This window comes from Amaranthus tricolor, chromosome 15 (genome assembly GCF_026212465.1).
Source record: "Amaranthus tricolor cultivar Red isolate AtriRed21 chromosome 15, ASM2621246v1, whole genome shotgun sequence".
NCBI classification, from domain to species: Eukaryota; Viridiplantae; Streptophyta; class Magnoliopsida; order Caryophyllales; family Amaranthaceae; genus Amaranthus; species Amaranthus tricolor.
The window spans coordinates 10,739,098-10,754,341 of NC_080061.1; the positions used below are offsets into that span (position 1 = coordinate 10,739,098).

General features: G+C 37.1%; 1 pseudogene; it reads left to right on the forward strand.

The window, feature by feature from the left end:
- Nucleotides 1-4,339: 4,339 nt before the first annotated feature.
- On the forward strand, nucleotides 4,340-7,122 carry LOC130801270 (probable receptor-like protein kinase At2g23200; annotated as a pseudogene).
- The last annotated feature ends 8,122 nt before the right edge of the window (nucleotides 7,123-15,244 follow it).

The window sequence follows — 15,244 nt, forward strand, 5'->3', positions numbered from 1 at the left end:
GTTGATGCCTTGAATAAGAGTAAGAGCAACAGTGCAGAATTTGAGGACACCACAGATGAATTTGCCCCACAAGAAGTCTATGAGACGGCAAAAGTATTGAGAAATACTAGCACGGCTCGCAACCTTACTTGGTGTTTCAGTAATTAATCATTTTTGAATGGTGTTAATCATTTTTGAAAAGTTATTCAAATGAAATGGTATCTTTTATAAGTAATTATGTACATTAATCAAAATATAGATTGATTGAAGCAAGTTGAATGTATTGATGTCTTCTTATTCTATAAATAAGACACATAGGACATGGATTTAAGGTTGATCATTTCCTCTTATTTTCTTTGACTTCTTTTAGATCAAAATTCACAAATTCTTATGATTTTTTTTAAGAAAAAGTCTTAAAAAGTACTTAATAAAAGTTTTTTCTGGTAAATTTTTTCTACTGATTAATCTGCAAATTATCTCTTGATAATGTTCTGGTAAATTGACTACACTTTCATCCTTACAACTTGGGAATGACGGCAAGACTTGAATCGATTCCATCTTAGACTTGGACTTAGATTTCACATCCTATGACTTTACTTAGACTCGAATTCTCGGACCTCCAGAGGAGTCGGATTATGACATCACTAAATTCATAACAATCCTAATAGCATTGCATCGGCATCGACTATATTGTTTAGGGGGTGTTGATAAATATGATACTTGGCATTATGATAACCGCATCACTCCCTGACTGCGACAGAATTCACATGTCTGGACTATGATTATTGACTAGTATGCAACTTTTCGAGTCAACACAAGTCACCATAAGCTTAGGCCAAACAAATGTGATGGTTAGACACTTAAAGTCACATTACAGAATCCATAGAACATAATTTACATTCACATTTCCCAATGAAACCAGACCTTAAACATCCCAAATGCAGATGATCAAACCTCCTCATCCCTATCCTCAAGCTATGATGCTGCTTCATTCCCACAAAGCTTCTACATCTTTCTCGGTCTTCCAAATTTTCCAACCCATTTCCCTCTTCTTGTCAGTCTGTGCGGCTCCTCCAAAAACGCCACCTACACAGGCCACACAATTGTTGGAGATGAAAAATCTAACATAGTTAGTATCTCTGGTGATGGGCACGACGAAATTGTTTCACAAAACCTGTCTGGAAGCCTGTATCAAACAGCTAGAGTTTTCAAAAGATCATCTAGTTATGACTACAAAATCACACATAACGACTTTTATTTCGTGCGCTTGCATTTTTATGCATTCTCTCCTTCCCTTGTGGATGCAAAATTCAATGTTATAGCATCCGGGCATATGCTACTATCTGACTTTAGCCTTGAGACGAACTCTACAAACTCTCCGACAATCAAGGAATTTAATTTCACAATCAATCAACCAGCAAAGTTTAGAATCTATTTTGCGCCTAGTCCATCTTCTTCAGCTTTCGTTAATGCAATCGAGGTGTTAATACACGAAACCAAACAGTACCGAATATACTATCCCTTTTGTAACATCTGCAGAAAGCGAGGGAAATTACAAGGGAAAGAAATCTAATTTCCTCGAAACTATTTACAGGATTAATGTCGGGGGTGGAGAAGTTGAAGGATCGAAGGACACCCTTCGGAGGACTTGGATGCCAGATGATCAGTCTCTTATCAACAAGGTTGATGCCTTGAATAAGAGTAAGAGCAACAGTGCAGAATTTGAGGACACCACAGATGAATTTGCCCCACAAGAAGTCTATGAGACGGCAAAAGTATTGAGAAATACTAGCACGGCTCGCAACCTTACTTGGTGTTTCAGTAATTAATCATTTTTGAATGGTGTTAATCATTTTTGAAAAGTTATTCAAATGAAATGGTATCTTTTATAAGTAATTATGTACATTAATCAAAATATAGATTGATTGAAGCAAGTTGAATGTATTGATGTCTTCTTATTCTATAAATAAGACACATAGGACATGGATTTAAGGTTGATCATTTCCTCTTATTTTCTTTGACTTCCTTTAGATCAAAATTCCCAAATTCTTATGATTTTTTTTTAAGAAAAAGTGTCAAAAAATATCTAATAAATTTTTTTTAAAAAAAGTACCTAATAAAAAAGTTTTGCTAAAAAACACCTAACAAAAATTTTTCTTTTTCAAAAAGTACCAATTAATGACCATCAAATATAGCGTTTGACTGATCAAAATCGAAAAATTTTCTTCCTCATCTTCAATTTCCTCACTGTCTTCTTCCTCTACTTTTTACTCAAAATCGAAGTTAAATTGGAAAAGAAATTAAAGATGAGGAAGAAAAATTTTTCGATTTTGACCAGACAACCGTTATATTTAACGGTCAACTGAAGGAAAACGTTACTTGGTGCTCTTTGGAAAAGAAAACATTTTGTTATGTATTTTTTAACAAAACTTTTTTTTTAGATACTTTTTGAAAAAAAAAATTATTAATTACTTTTTGACACTATTCTTTTTTTTATCAAGTAACCTAAAAATTTGTGTATTTTACAAGTTCATCAATTGTTCATCTATCTTTCAATTCCTAAATGCTTGAAATTATTATGTTCTTGATTTTATTCTCATTACAATTCTAGTATTCTATTACTAAGTGGGGGAAAGATTTTACTAGGAAAATTTCCGAATAAAACGACCTCAAGAATTCATCAAAACAACATCAAATCTCTTATTCTCATCTCATTGTACATTTTTGCGATTTTACTATTTTAGGTGTAAAATTCCTAACAAAACAATTAAGTTAAATTAAATTATGCTAAATTAAATTCAATTAAAGTAAAGGAAAATTTACTTAGAATAATCCAATCTTTTATTAATTTTCCTACCATAATCCAGACTTTTGATTAATTATAAATAATTTCAATTTTAGGGTTACTTACCCAAAAACATTGTTGACCAAATGATAACTAGTTTTTGCTGGTCATTTGCTAGAAAAAAAAAAGAAAAACTAAAATCAAAAAACAAAAATATTAAAATTTACAAGATAAAATAAAAAAAAGGAAATTCCACATAGTAGCATTCAATTTTCATGAAACGCCAATGGTAGCACCTTTGTAAAATTTTTCCACGTGGTAGCATTCAGTTTATGCACTATCTAACTGTCGTAGCAATTTCCATTAAATTCTTGTTAATTTCTGTTTAATTCATCATTTTGTAAGATTTTTCCACACGGTAACATCCAGTTTTTCCTCTCAAATGTTTAATTAACAATTTTAACGTTTAATTCACCGATTAATTTATCAACGCCTTAAATGTTGCAACCATTAAGTAGATATGTATCAGTGCTTAGAATGCACCTTTTGAACTTATGAAATGCACCTTTTGAGTTTATTAAATGCTTTTTTGAATTATTTATTAGTGTTTGTAATGCACCTTTTGAACTTTATAATGCCGTTAATTTGAATAAAAATAAAAATTGTTACAACATTTAAAAGCGTTGATAAATTAATCGGTGAATTAAACGTCAAGATGGTGAATTAAACATTTGAGATCAAAATCTGGATGCTATCACGCAGAAAAATCTTACAAAATGATGAATTAAACAGAAACTAACAAGAATTTAACGGAAAATGCTACAACAATTAGATAGTGTATAAACTGGATCCTATGACGTGGAAAAATCTTACAAAAGTACATCTACTAGCATTTCATGAAAACTAGATGCTACCATGTGTAATTTCCCATAAAAAAATAAACTTATATCTTTTTAAAATTTTTAATTTTTTTATTATTTAATTTTGTATTTACTTTTTTATTTTGTTATACAAAATGACTTATTGTATAGGTAAGAGGTTCCATTATTGCATTATTAGCAAGCACTCCTTATAGTCGGGATAATTCATATTAATTAAAAGTTAAAATTATTATAGAGAAAATAATAAAGTGTTGGATTCTTGTAAGTAATTTTTTTTCAAAATTAAATTAAATTTAAACTAAATAAAGTAAATTTAAACTAAACAAAGTATTCTATCAATGATGGTGTAAAAATAAAAAATAAGTATAATATTAAACTCAAGAAATAAAAAGGGAAGAATAGTCTTTGTCACCCTGGGTAGGTGGGCATTGGAGTTTTAAGTAATCTAATAATAGTTAATTTACAAATTTGTATATGAGAAGTTCTGACATATGTTTCATACTTATGTTAAATAGTTTAATAATAAAAATGTTTAGTTTATAGGCTTCTTGTTTAAGTTCATCTCGCCGTTAGATGGTCAAGAGAAAATGCAATTAATTTTAGTAACCCTCTTAAAAAAAAAGGAAAAATTTACTATTCACATTGCAAAACATGAGATATTCTAATTATTAATGACTTCTTTAATATTTTGGCTGCCTGTAGTTGTAGACTTATGGTTGTACTATATTCTAACAATCTACAAGTCAACAAAACTTATGCCAAATTGCCAATTCATTGTGCTAGGATACTTCAAACTTCCTTCTTCTAATCTCAGATAATTGCTTCCCCAAAACCCAAAATCAATCCATCAAATGATCTTTGATTCATCATCTTCCACTCAATGGTGCTGCTCTACTTCCAAATTTTACTCCCCCTCTTGTTCTTCACCTCAACTTGTTCTTCCCAAGTTCAATACTTCATCAACTGTGGCTCCTCCACCAACACAACCACCAAAAATGGCCAAACATTCGTCGGAGACGAAGGCACAGCATCATCACCATCTCTGGTCATGGTAGCCAAGCCATCAGAAACACCAAAAATTCAGAGACTTTGTACCAAACAGCTAGAGCTTTCAGTAAAGCACCAAGTTATGACTTTGACATTCCACAAAATGGGACTTATTTTGTGAGGTTACATTTCTGTGCCTTATCTTCTTCACTTGCTAAATTCAGTGTTTTAACTTCATCTGGGCATATTTTGTTACCTGATTTCACCCCTGGGAACAATTCTACCAATTGTTCAGCAGCTCTACCTAAGGAGTTTATGCTTAGTATAAACAATACTAAACAGAAATTCAGAATTTATTTTGTACCCAGTTCAAATTCTTCAGCTTTTGTTAATGCAGTTGAAGTTTTATCCACAAAGTCAAACATTACAGAGGTTACTAAGCCTTATGTAACACCTGCACGAAGGATAGGAGTTTACAAAGGTGAAAATCCAAGGTTCTGGAAACAGTTTACAGGGTTAATGTTGGGGGTCAAGAGGTTAAACCATCAAGTTCTGACCTTTGGAGGACATGGGTGCCAGATGATCGGTATCTCAGCAACAAAAATGATGCAGAAAATACAGCTGATGAGAGCAATAATGTTGACTTCGACCCTGATTTTGCCACCGCGGATGATGCTCCTGCGGCTGTTTATGGGACTGCGAAGAAGCCGAGAAATTCAGCACTTACTAGCAAGATACCGAACCTGAATTGGCAGTTCAGTGTGAACAGAGGGACTAAGTACGTTGTTCGAGTGCATATCTGTGATATTATGTCCCCTGCAAATGGGAAATATACGTTCGATCTTTTTATATATCGTAATTTTAGTCAGTTGGTAACTCCGTATAACATAACCTCCCAGACGTATACTCCTTTTTACAAGGATTATATTGTCGATTCTGGTGATTTGGGATTCATAAACATTAGTGTAGGACCAAACGATAAGTCCTCGAATTATCTTTTCTTGAATGGCCTAGAAATAATGCAGGTGAAGAACGAAACGTCTAATGAGCCATGTATTGACAGCAAAACTTCCCATGTAGCTCTTGTAGCCAGCTTGGTTGGATCTGCAGTTGTGCTGATAGTGGTTGCTGTTCTTGTGTGCCTTTATATGGAGAAGAAGAAGAAGCCTTCTGAAGTTTCCGAATGGAGGATGTTGCCGCTGTATGGTACAACAAGCTCACATGACAGGACCTTAGATGGTGCGTCTTCCCATGCCTCCGCGTTTGAAAGCCTACAGTTGGGTTTAAAGTTACCCTTTGTTGAGATTCTAAGACTTACAAATAATTTTGATGTAAACTTGATTGTGGGTGAAAGGGGGTTTGGGAAGGTGTATAAAGGAACGGATAGAAGCGGGCGTAAATTTTCCGTGAAGCGAGGCAGCCCAGATCATGACCAGGGAGTTGCAGGATTTCAGAAAGAGATTATGATTCTGTCAAAATTGAACACCGCCATCTAGTTTCTTTGAAAGGTTATTGCTATGAAAACGGTGAGATGATATTGGTTTACGAGTTTATGGAAAAAGGGACTTTACGTGAACATCTGTATAACTCCGAAAGGAGCTCATTGTCTATCCCCATCCCAATGTCGTGGGAACAAAGACTTAAAATCTGCATAGGGGCTGCTAAGGGTATTCAGTATCTCCACACGGGAACAAACAAGGGGATCATTCATCGTGATGTTACGTCCACTAATATACTTCTTGACGAAAAATATGAGGCTAAAGTTGCTGATTTTAGGATATCGAGATCAGGACATCTCGAACAAACTCATATCAGTATATCTGTTGTGATGGGAACTCTTGGGTATCTCGATCCAGAGTGTATTATCTGCATGCAGTTGACAGAAAAATCTGATGTATACGCTTTTGGAGTTGTTCTTCTAGAAGTACTTTGTGCAAGGCCTGTAATAGATCATAAACTTCCGAAAGATCAAGTCATTTTATCCAAGTGGGCAATCGCTTGCTCGAATGAAGGACAGCTCGACGTAATCATCGATCCCTCGATAGCGAGTGAAATCAATCCCAATTCCTTAACGAAGTTCTATGAGATAGCAGAGAAATGTTTGAACAAAAATGCCGAGGAGAGACCTCCAATGTCATATGTATGTTGGGGTTTGGAATATGCCCTGCAGCTTCAAAAAGCAGCTACTGAAAGAGAATTACTAGATGACACTATGACAAATGTTTCCTTGAACATGCCATTGCCTACTGTTCAGCGTTTTCCTTCGCAGACCATTACCGATCAATATTCCGACGATGATTTATTGAATGCTGACACCGGAGGAGTGTTCTCTCAGTTCACATTTGATGATGGCGTAGGGAGGTGATTTCTGATTCCACGATGAATGTATCATTTTACTTTTTCTTTCATCTGCCTCGGTTTCTCTCTACCTCTGTTTGTTTAATCCGACATATTTTTCGCATTATGAATACACAATGCTTTATATTTTAAGATGTATATTCTAAAAATATATTCCCCTTGATTTTGATGGGTTGTTGAGATTTGAACCTGTAGGCTATGAGTTTTTTGTCACATTTGGTTCTGATACCATGTACTGTCATTACAACCTCCGGGCATATGCTACTATCTGACTTTAGCCTTGAGACGAACTCTACAAACTCTTCGATAATCAAGGAATTTAATTTCACAATCAATCAACCAGCAAAGTTTAGAATTGTGCCTAGTCCATTTTCTTCAGCTTTCGTTAATGCAATTGAGGTGTTAATACACGAAACCAAACAATACCGAATATACTATCCCTTTTGTAACATCTGCAGGAAGCGAGGGAAATTACAAGGGAAAGAAATCTGATTTCCTCGAAACTATTTACCGGATTAATGTCGGGGGTGGAGAAGTTGAAGGATCGAAGGACACCCTTCGGAGGACTTGGATGCCAGATGATCAGTCTCTTATCAACGAGGTTGATGCCTTGAATAAGAGTAAGAGCAACAGTGCAGAATTTGAGGACACCACAGATGAATTTGCCCCACAAGAAGTCTATGAGACGGCAAAAGTATTGAGAAATACTAGCACGGCTCGCAACATTACTTGGTGTTTCAGTGTGAATAAAGGCACCAAGCATTATGTGAGGGTGTATTTCTGTGATATTATAGCTGTTGCAAATGGGTATTTCTTAATCCTTTACCTATATAGTAATTTCAGTCAGGAGATAAGGCTGACCGCTAATACTCCGTTCTATAAGGATTATGTTGTTGAGTCAGATCATGTAGGAACCATAAACATTAGTGTAGGACCCAGCAGTAAATCTCCTCAGGATTATCTTTTGCTGAATGGGGTTGAAATTATGCAGGTAAAGAATGAATCTGCTAACGAGCCTTGTGTTATAAACAATCACTTGCATCGTACTCATATAGTTGAGTCGGTTGTATCAGCAGCTAGCCTGATAATTGTTGTGGCAGCTGTTTTAGTCTTCCTTCGACAGAAAAAGATGAGAAAGAGGTGTGCTGAAGTATAGGAGTGTGAGAAATCTGCCTTTGTATGGTGCAACGAGTTCTCAAAACAGGGCATCGGATGGCTCATGTTCTCAAGCTACAGCTTATCAGAACCCACATTTAAAGATACCATTTGTTGAGATTAAGCGGGTTACAAAAATTTCGATGAAAAATTGATCATTGGTGAAGGCGGGTTTGGTAAGGTGTACAAAGGGACACTAAAATGGATATAAAGTCGTAGTGAAGCGAGGAAACCAAGAGCATGGCCAAGGAATGGCAGAATTCCAGACAGAGATCATGATTTTGTCAAAAATTCGCCACCGCCATCCACTTTCCTTGATCGGCTACTGCTATGAAGGCGGTGACATGATATTAGTTAAAGGGAACCCTAAGATACCACCTTTATGACTCAAAAAGTAGCACCACTTTGTCTACTCAAGAGGCGCTGTCTTGGACACAGAGGTTGGAGATCTGCATAGGAGCTGCCGAGGATATTAATTACCTTCATACAGGTACAAGCACAAGAATCATTCATCGTGATGTCAAGTCTACTAATATATTGCTTGATGAAAATTATGTGGCTAAAGTTGCTGATTTCGGGCTGTTAAGATCGGGATATCTAGAACAAGCTCATCTCAGGTTTTCAAATGTAAAGAGAACACTAGGTTATATGGATCCGGACTATATCATATGTTTGCAGCTCACAGAAAAATCTGATGTATACGCTTTTGGGGTGGTTCTGCTTGAAGTGTAGGAAATCAATAGGAAATCAAATTAAATCAGAAATATTCATTAGAAATCAGTATATTGTATTATAGGCATTGTTTTATTCAGCCCTTATTTCCTTCCTAAATTAGATAATGAATGTAATTATATATGCCTGTAAATACTCAGAAGAATAATAAGAATTAAGCCTTTTACAACCAAAAAAACGCTTCCATACTAACCCTCATGGTATCAGAGCCTTAGGGTTCAGATCCAGAAAAACCCATAAACCTTTGAAGGACTCATCATCTACCTTCTTACCTACAATGGCAGACGAAAACCAAAACACAAACCAGCAGCTCATTTCAGTTGCTCAAATGGAACAAATGTTCCAATATTTCCAGCCAAACAAACCAATTCCACAAACGAACCACAAACAATTGACTTACGGGTCGCAGAAAAACTAACATACCACAATTACACCAAATGGTGTAAACTTATTCAAATCGCTATCGAGGGCAGAGGACGTCTCAGTCACATCATCGACGTACCTCCCGAGCCCACAGCCTCAAATTACATACAATGGAAACAAAGGAACTCAGTAGTTTTATCTTGGATTATATCCAATATCGATTCAGACCTAGTAAATCAATTTCTCGATTACACTATGGCGTGGGAACTCTGGAAAGGAATCGAAACACTCTTAAACGGTGGAAGGGATGAATTACAAATTTTCGACCTTAGTAGTAAAGCAGCAAACCTTAAACAAGACAATGACACAATCAAAGTGTATTACGGCAAGCTTAACACACTCTGGAAAGAAATCGATCGACGGATGCCAAATCCGATGAAATGTTTTGCAGATATCACAACATTCAATTCATTCATCTAGAGACAAAGGCTTTATCAGTTTTTGGCCGGCATAAATGACAGCCTAGACGCAGAAAGGAGACAATTACTAAATCAAGACCCTTTACCCACTATTGAAATGGCGTACGCTATGATTCGTCGAGAATTAGCACGACGTGGTATCATGAGTACCACCTCATCATTAGGAGGAAATTCTTCAGAGATTGGTAAGGGGCTTGCAATCAGAGGCCGGTCAGAAACTTTACTCCGACGTGATAATGGAGATCGGACATACCTCAAGTGCACCCACTGTGGCGGTTCAAAGCACACAAAAGAGGGATGTTTCAAGCTGATTGGGTACATGGAATGGTGGGAAGAATACAAGCTTCGAAGAGACGCCACCAAGGCCACGACTTCCCGTACCGGCGGTAAGGCTAATCTAGCCACTGATCTCTCCAGTCACCGGCAAACACCAACTGAGAACACCATCAATGTCCAAAATCCGACAGGTAATACAAGTGGTAAGAAAAATTACAGTGAACAGCCCAGAAATCAAGAAAACAAGGAAGAGTCCAGAAGGGACTCAAGTAGTGAAGAAGAGACCAGAAGCAAAGAGAAGGACGGAGGAAGAGAGAGAAAAGGGGAGGAGTCACTTTCCCTAAATACTCCTTTTTATAGGGAGTGTAAACCTAAACCTAAACCCTTATCCAGCCCACATAAAAGACCCAAGCCCACTCATTTAACCGGCCCACATAATAAACCCGATCCCAAAGGTTTATTTTGTGAAAAAGAGAATAATTTTACATGGATTTTTGATTGTGGGGTAACTGATACAATGACTTATGACCCAAGTGATCTCATCTCTCAAAAACATACCCCTCGTCATAAAATTCAAACTGCAAATGGTGATTTTGTTAATGTTACTAAAGCTGGATCGGTTGCTATTTCCCCTTCTCTACAACTTAATAATTGTCTTTTAATTCCGAAATTAACACATAAACTTCTGTCTATTAGTCAGTTAACCAAGGAATTACATTGTACTGTTCTCATGACCTCTACTGGTTGTACTGTGCAGGATGCTCAAACAGGAGCGATCATTGGGCGTGGTACTAAGAGAGGAGGATTATACTATGTGGATGAGGCTGGTCATAAAGGTCATACATCGCTTGCTCGTCGATCTCCTGATTACCAACTACGAATGTGGCATAGACGTCTTGGACATCCTTCAGTGGGTTATTTGAAACGTCTTTTTCCATCTCTTCATAGTTGTAATAATTTTTTGGACTGTGAATCCTATGTGTTAGCTAAAAGTCATAAACATTCCTATTTTTCTAGCTTATCCCGGACTCATGAACCTTTTATGTTATTACATTCTGATGTGTGGGGCCCCGCTCCTGGTTTTAACTCTCAGGGTTTTTCATATTTTGTTCTCTTTATTGATGATTGCACTCGCATGAATTGGCTTTATTTTTTAAAAAACAAATCTGAAGTCTTTAATGTGTTTGTTACCTTCTATAACATGATTGTTACCCAGTTTCATACTCACCCTCAAATCCTTAGATCAGATAATGGGGGGGGAATATGTTAATCTAAACATGAAATAGTTTGCTAATAATCATGGCCTTATACACCAAACTACATGTCCTGATACCCCCCAACAAAATGGTGTGGCTGAGTGGAAAAATAGAACCCTTCTTGAGATTACTCGGGCTCTCATGCTTGAATCTCGGGTTCCTGCATCTTATTGGCCAGAAGCTCTTGCCACCGCCAACTACCTCACCAATCGTCTTCCCACCAAAGCCCTAAACTTCCAAACTCCCCTTAATACTCTTAAAACACATCATGAAGTCCCATCTTCTCATTCTCATCTTCCTCAGGTTTTTGGGTGTGTTGTGTATGTTCATCTACCCGTACGGAGTCGTAGCAAACTTGAACCCCGGGCTGTCAAATGTGTTTTTTTGGGATATGGCACTACACAAAAGGGATGTCGATGTTTTGATCTCATTTCTCACCGGATGTATGTGACTTTAGATTGTGAGTTCTTTGAGGATTCGTATTATTTTTCCCCGCTTCGATCTCAGGGGGAGAACCGTACTGAGGATCTAAGCTGGCTCATAAGTCCTAGTAGGATAGATCCAAAAGAGCAAGTAGGTTACACCACCGACACTGCCTCTGAAACTCTTGAAGATCTTACTCTCCAGTCCACTCCTGCTCCTGAGCATCCTGATTCCCCTGAATCACCTGAGGTAATGGGTAATACTTCTGATAATATGATAGTTGATAATGAAGATACAGAATTCGGTGTTGAAATTAATAATGATCAGAGTGTTGAGATGTCTAACAGGTATGAATTACCTCCGAGGAAAACAAGGGGTGTTCCTCCAAAGAGATATGATCCAGAATATGAAGCAAAACGATCTCGATATCCCGCAGACAAAAACAATGTTGAATATTTAGCTCAGATGGCATTAGCCTTTAACGCATCTCTGTACTCCAATAAGATACCCAGAAATGTGGAAGAGGCTCTTCAAGATCCTAAGTGGAAAAAGGCAATGGAGGAGGAAATATCTGCACTTCTCAAGAATGAGACTTGGGAAAAATGTGAGCTACCCAAAGGGAAAAAGGCAGTAGGATGCAAATGGGTGTTTACTATCAAATATCATACAGATGGAACCATTGAGCGTTACAAAGCTCGGCTTGTAGCAAAGGGATATACTCAAACATACGGTGTAGACTATTCTGAGACTTTCTCACCAGTAGCCAAAATTGATACCATCCGGGTTCTTTTCTCGATAGCAACAAATAAAAATTGGCCCTTACACCAATTTGATGTAAAAAATGCTTTCTTACATGGTGAACTAGAAGAAGAAGTGTACATGAAACCTCCTCCAGGATTCTCAGAAACATACAACTTAAAAGAGGGGTGTAGACTCAAGAAAGCACTATATGGTCTCAAACAATCTCCTCGTGCATGGTTTGGGAAGTTTACATCTGCTATGAAAAAGTTTGGGTATGCACAAAGTAATTCAGATCACACATTGTTTCTTAAGAAAAGAAAAGATCGGATTACATGTCTAATCATCTATGTGGATGATATGGTGATCACAGGTGATGATACAGATGAGCTACAGATATTGAAAGAAAGACTGTCAGGAGAATTTGATATGAAAGACTTGGGAAACCTAAAATACTTTCTTGGCATTGAAGTTTTACGATCAAAAAGGGGAATTTTCATTAGCCAAAGAAAATACATTCTAGATCTCTTGGCAGAAACCGACATGTTTGATTGTAAACCCGCAGATACACCCATTACAACAAACCATGGGTTACAGATAATTGAAGGAGAAAAGTCTACAGATCATGACCGTTACAGGATATTGGTAGGAAAACTCATTTATCTCTCACATACTAGACCAGATATCGCATATGCAGTAGGTGTAGTTAGCAGATTCATGCACAAACCACAAATTCATCATATGACTGCTGTTATGCGAATACTGAGATATCTGAAGAAAACCAACAGTAGGGGGCTTCTGTTTCGAAAGAATGATAATTTGGATCTCCTAGCTTATACAGATGCAGATTGGGCTGGTGATAGAGACGACAGAAAATCAACTTCAGGATACTTTACCCTAGTTGGAGGAAATCTTGTCACTTGGAAGAGCAAGAAACAAAAGGTAGTAGCACTGTCTAGTGCAGAAGCAGAGTTTCGGGGAATCGCAAAAGGTATTACTGAAATTCTATGGATCAGGAGACTTCTTGGGGAATTAACCTTTCCACAGAAAAGACCATGTAAAATATTTTGTGATAATCAAGCAGCCATCAGCATCTCCGGTAATCCCGTACAACATGATCGAACAAAGCACGTGGAGATTGATCGACACTTCATCAAAGAAAAACTTGAGAAAGGTGTTATCGATCCCCAGTTCATTCGGTCTAAAGCACAACTTGCAGATATTATCACCAAAGTTGTTTCTACAGAAACATTCAACAGCACCATATGCAAGCTAGGTCTCGCTGAATCCTACGACCTAACTTGAGGGGGAGTGTAGGAAATCAATAGAAAATCAAATAAAATCAGAAATATTCATTAGAAATCAGTATATTGTATTTTAGGCATTGTTTTATTCAGCCCTTATTTCCTTCCTAAATTAGATAATGAATGTAATTATATATGCCTGTAAATACTCAGAAGAATAATAAGAATTAAGCCTTTTACAACCAAAAAAACGCTTCCATACTAACTGTCATGAAGTACTTTGTGCAAGACCTGTGATGGATCATACACTTCCAACGGAGCAAATAAATTTGGCGCATTGGGCGATGGATTGCTATGATCGGGGAGAAATACACAAGATTATAGACGCATCTATCGCAAGCCAAATAAATCCAAATTCGTTGACGAAATTCAGTGAGACAGCTAAAAGATGCTTGAAAAAAGATGCAAAAGAGAGACCTTTAATGTCTGATGTATGTTGGAATTTGAATTATGCTGTGCAGCTTCAGAAATTGAGTGCTGATGCTTCATTGAATATGCCATTACCAGCTGTTCAGCGATTCCCTTCTCGCAGTATTGCTGATGAAGACTTTATCGACGACTCACTAAACGCTAATTTACAGCTTTAGTTCAGTATTGATGCCTTAATGTCATAGTCTGTATCGTATGTATTCATCGCTCTCTTGTCGAGAAGGGTAAAGTATACTATGAATCCATATGTCATATACTGATTTAACATGAAGGACACAGGGGAGATACTGAGTAAGTCTATCTAAAGTTGCCAATCTAGACCATCAAGCTGAACAATGAATTAATACACTCTTTTGGCTAACGCGACGTGTTAGGAGAATTTTCCCTTAATTTCCTTCAGTAGGTCTCCTGAGAGACCATCTCATTAAAAGACGTTGTTAAAGCAAGTGCCAATAATCTTAATGACGACGTTAACTTTAAACATATAATCGAACATGCTTTGTCTTGTACCTTGAAAAGGGTCGATAAAGATGTGTCGGATATGGGTGGCTTAAAGTTTGTAACGATTGATGAGAGTTGCTTGATCAAAGCAACAAAGAAAGAAGCAGACTGTGAGTGGCTCAACCAGCCGCTCGATTGAGCAGAGCCTAGCTCAACGGGTCGAGAGGTGTTGGCTTGGTTGAGCAGGATGTCCAGAACAAGTCAGTAGCTTCACTGGAAACTCGCTCGACCAAGCAAGGTAGTGGCTCGGTCGAGCGGTAGTCCAGCAGACTACATTGGATCCTGTTTTTGGTCAGCATTTGTAGTGACTTTGCAATAATGTGGTGCATTACTCTATTGTTTATTGTAATGTTTATAGTCATAGTTAATTAGGGGGTTAATTGGGATGTTACATGTGATTTTATGGTGATTTATGATGGAATACTAAGAGTGATGAATACCTTGCCTATAAATAGGATTCATCACTCATAATAACATTCACCATAAAACACACATATTAAGAGGGCTATTACGTTGTTAGAAACTTGAGAGTGTTCCTACTTTGCTTAAGTATTTGTGATCTTGAGAGATTGTTCTCAAGAGAAAGGGAGGTTTATTA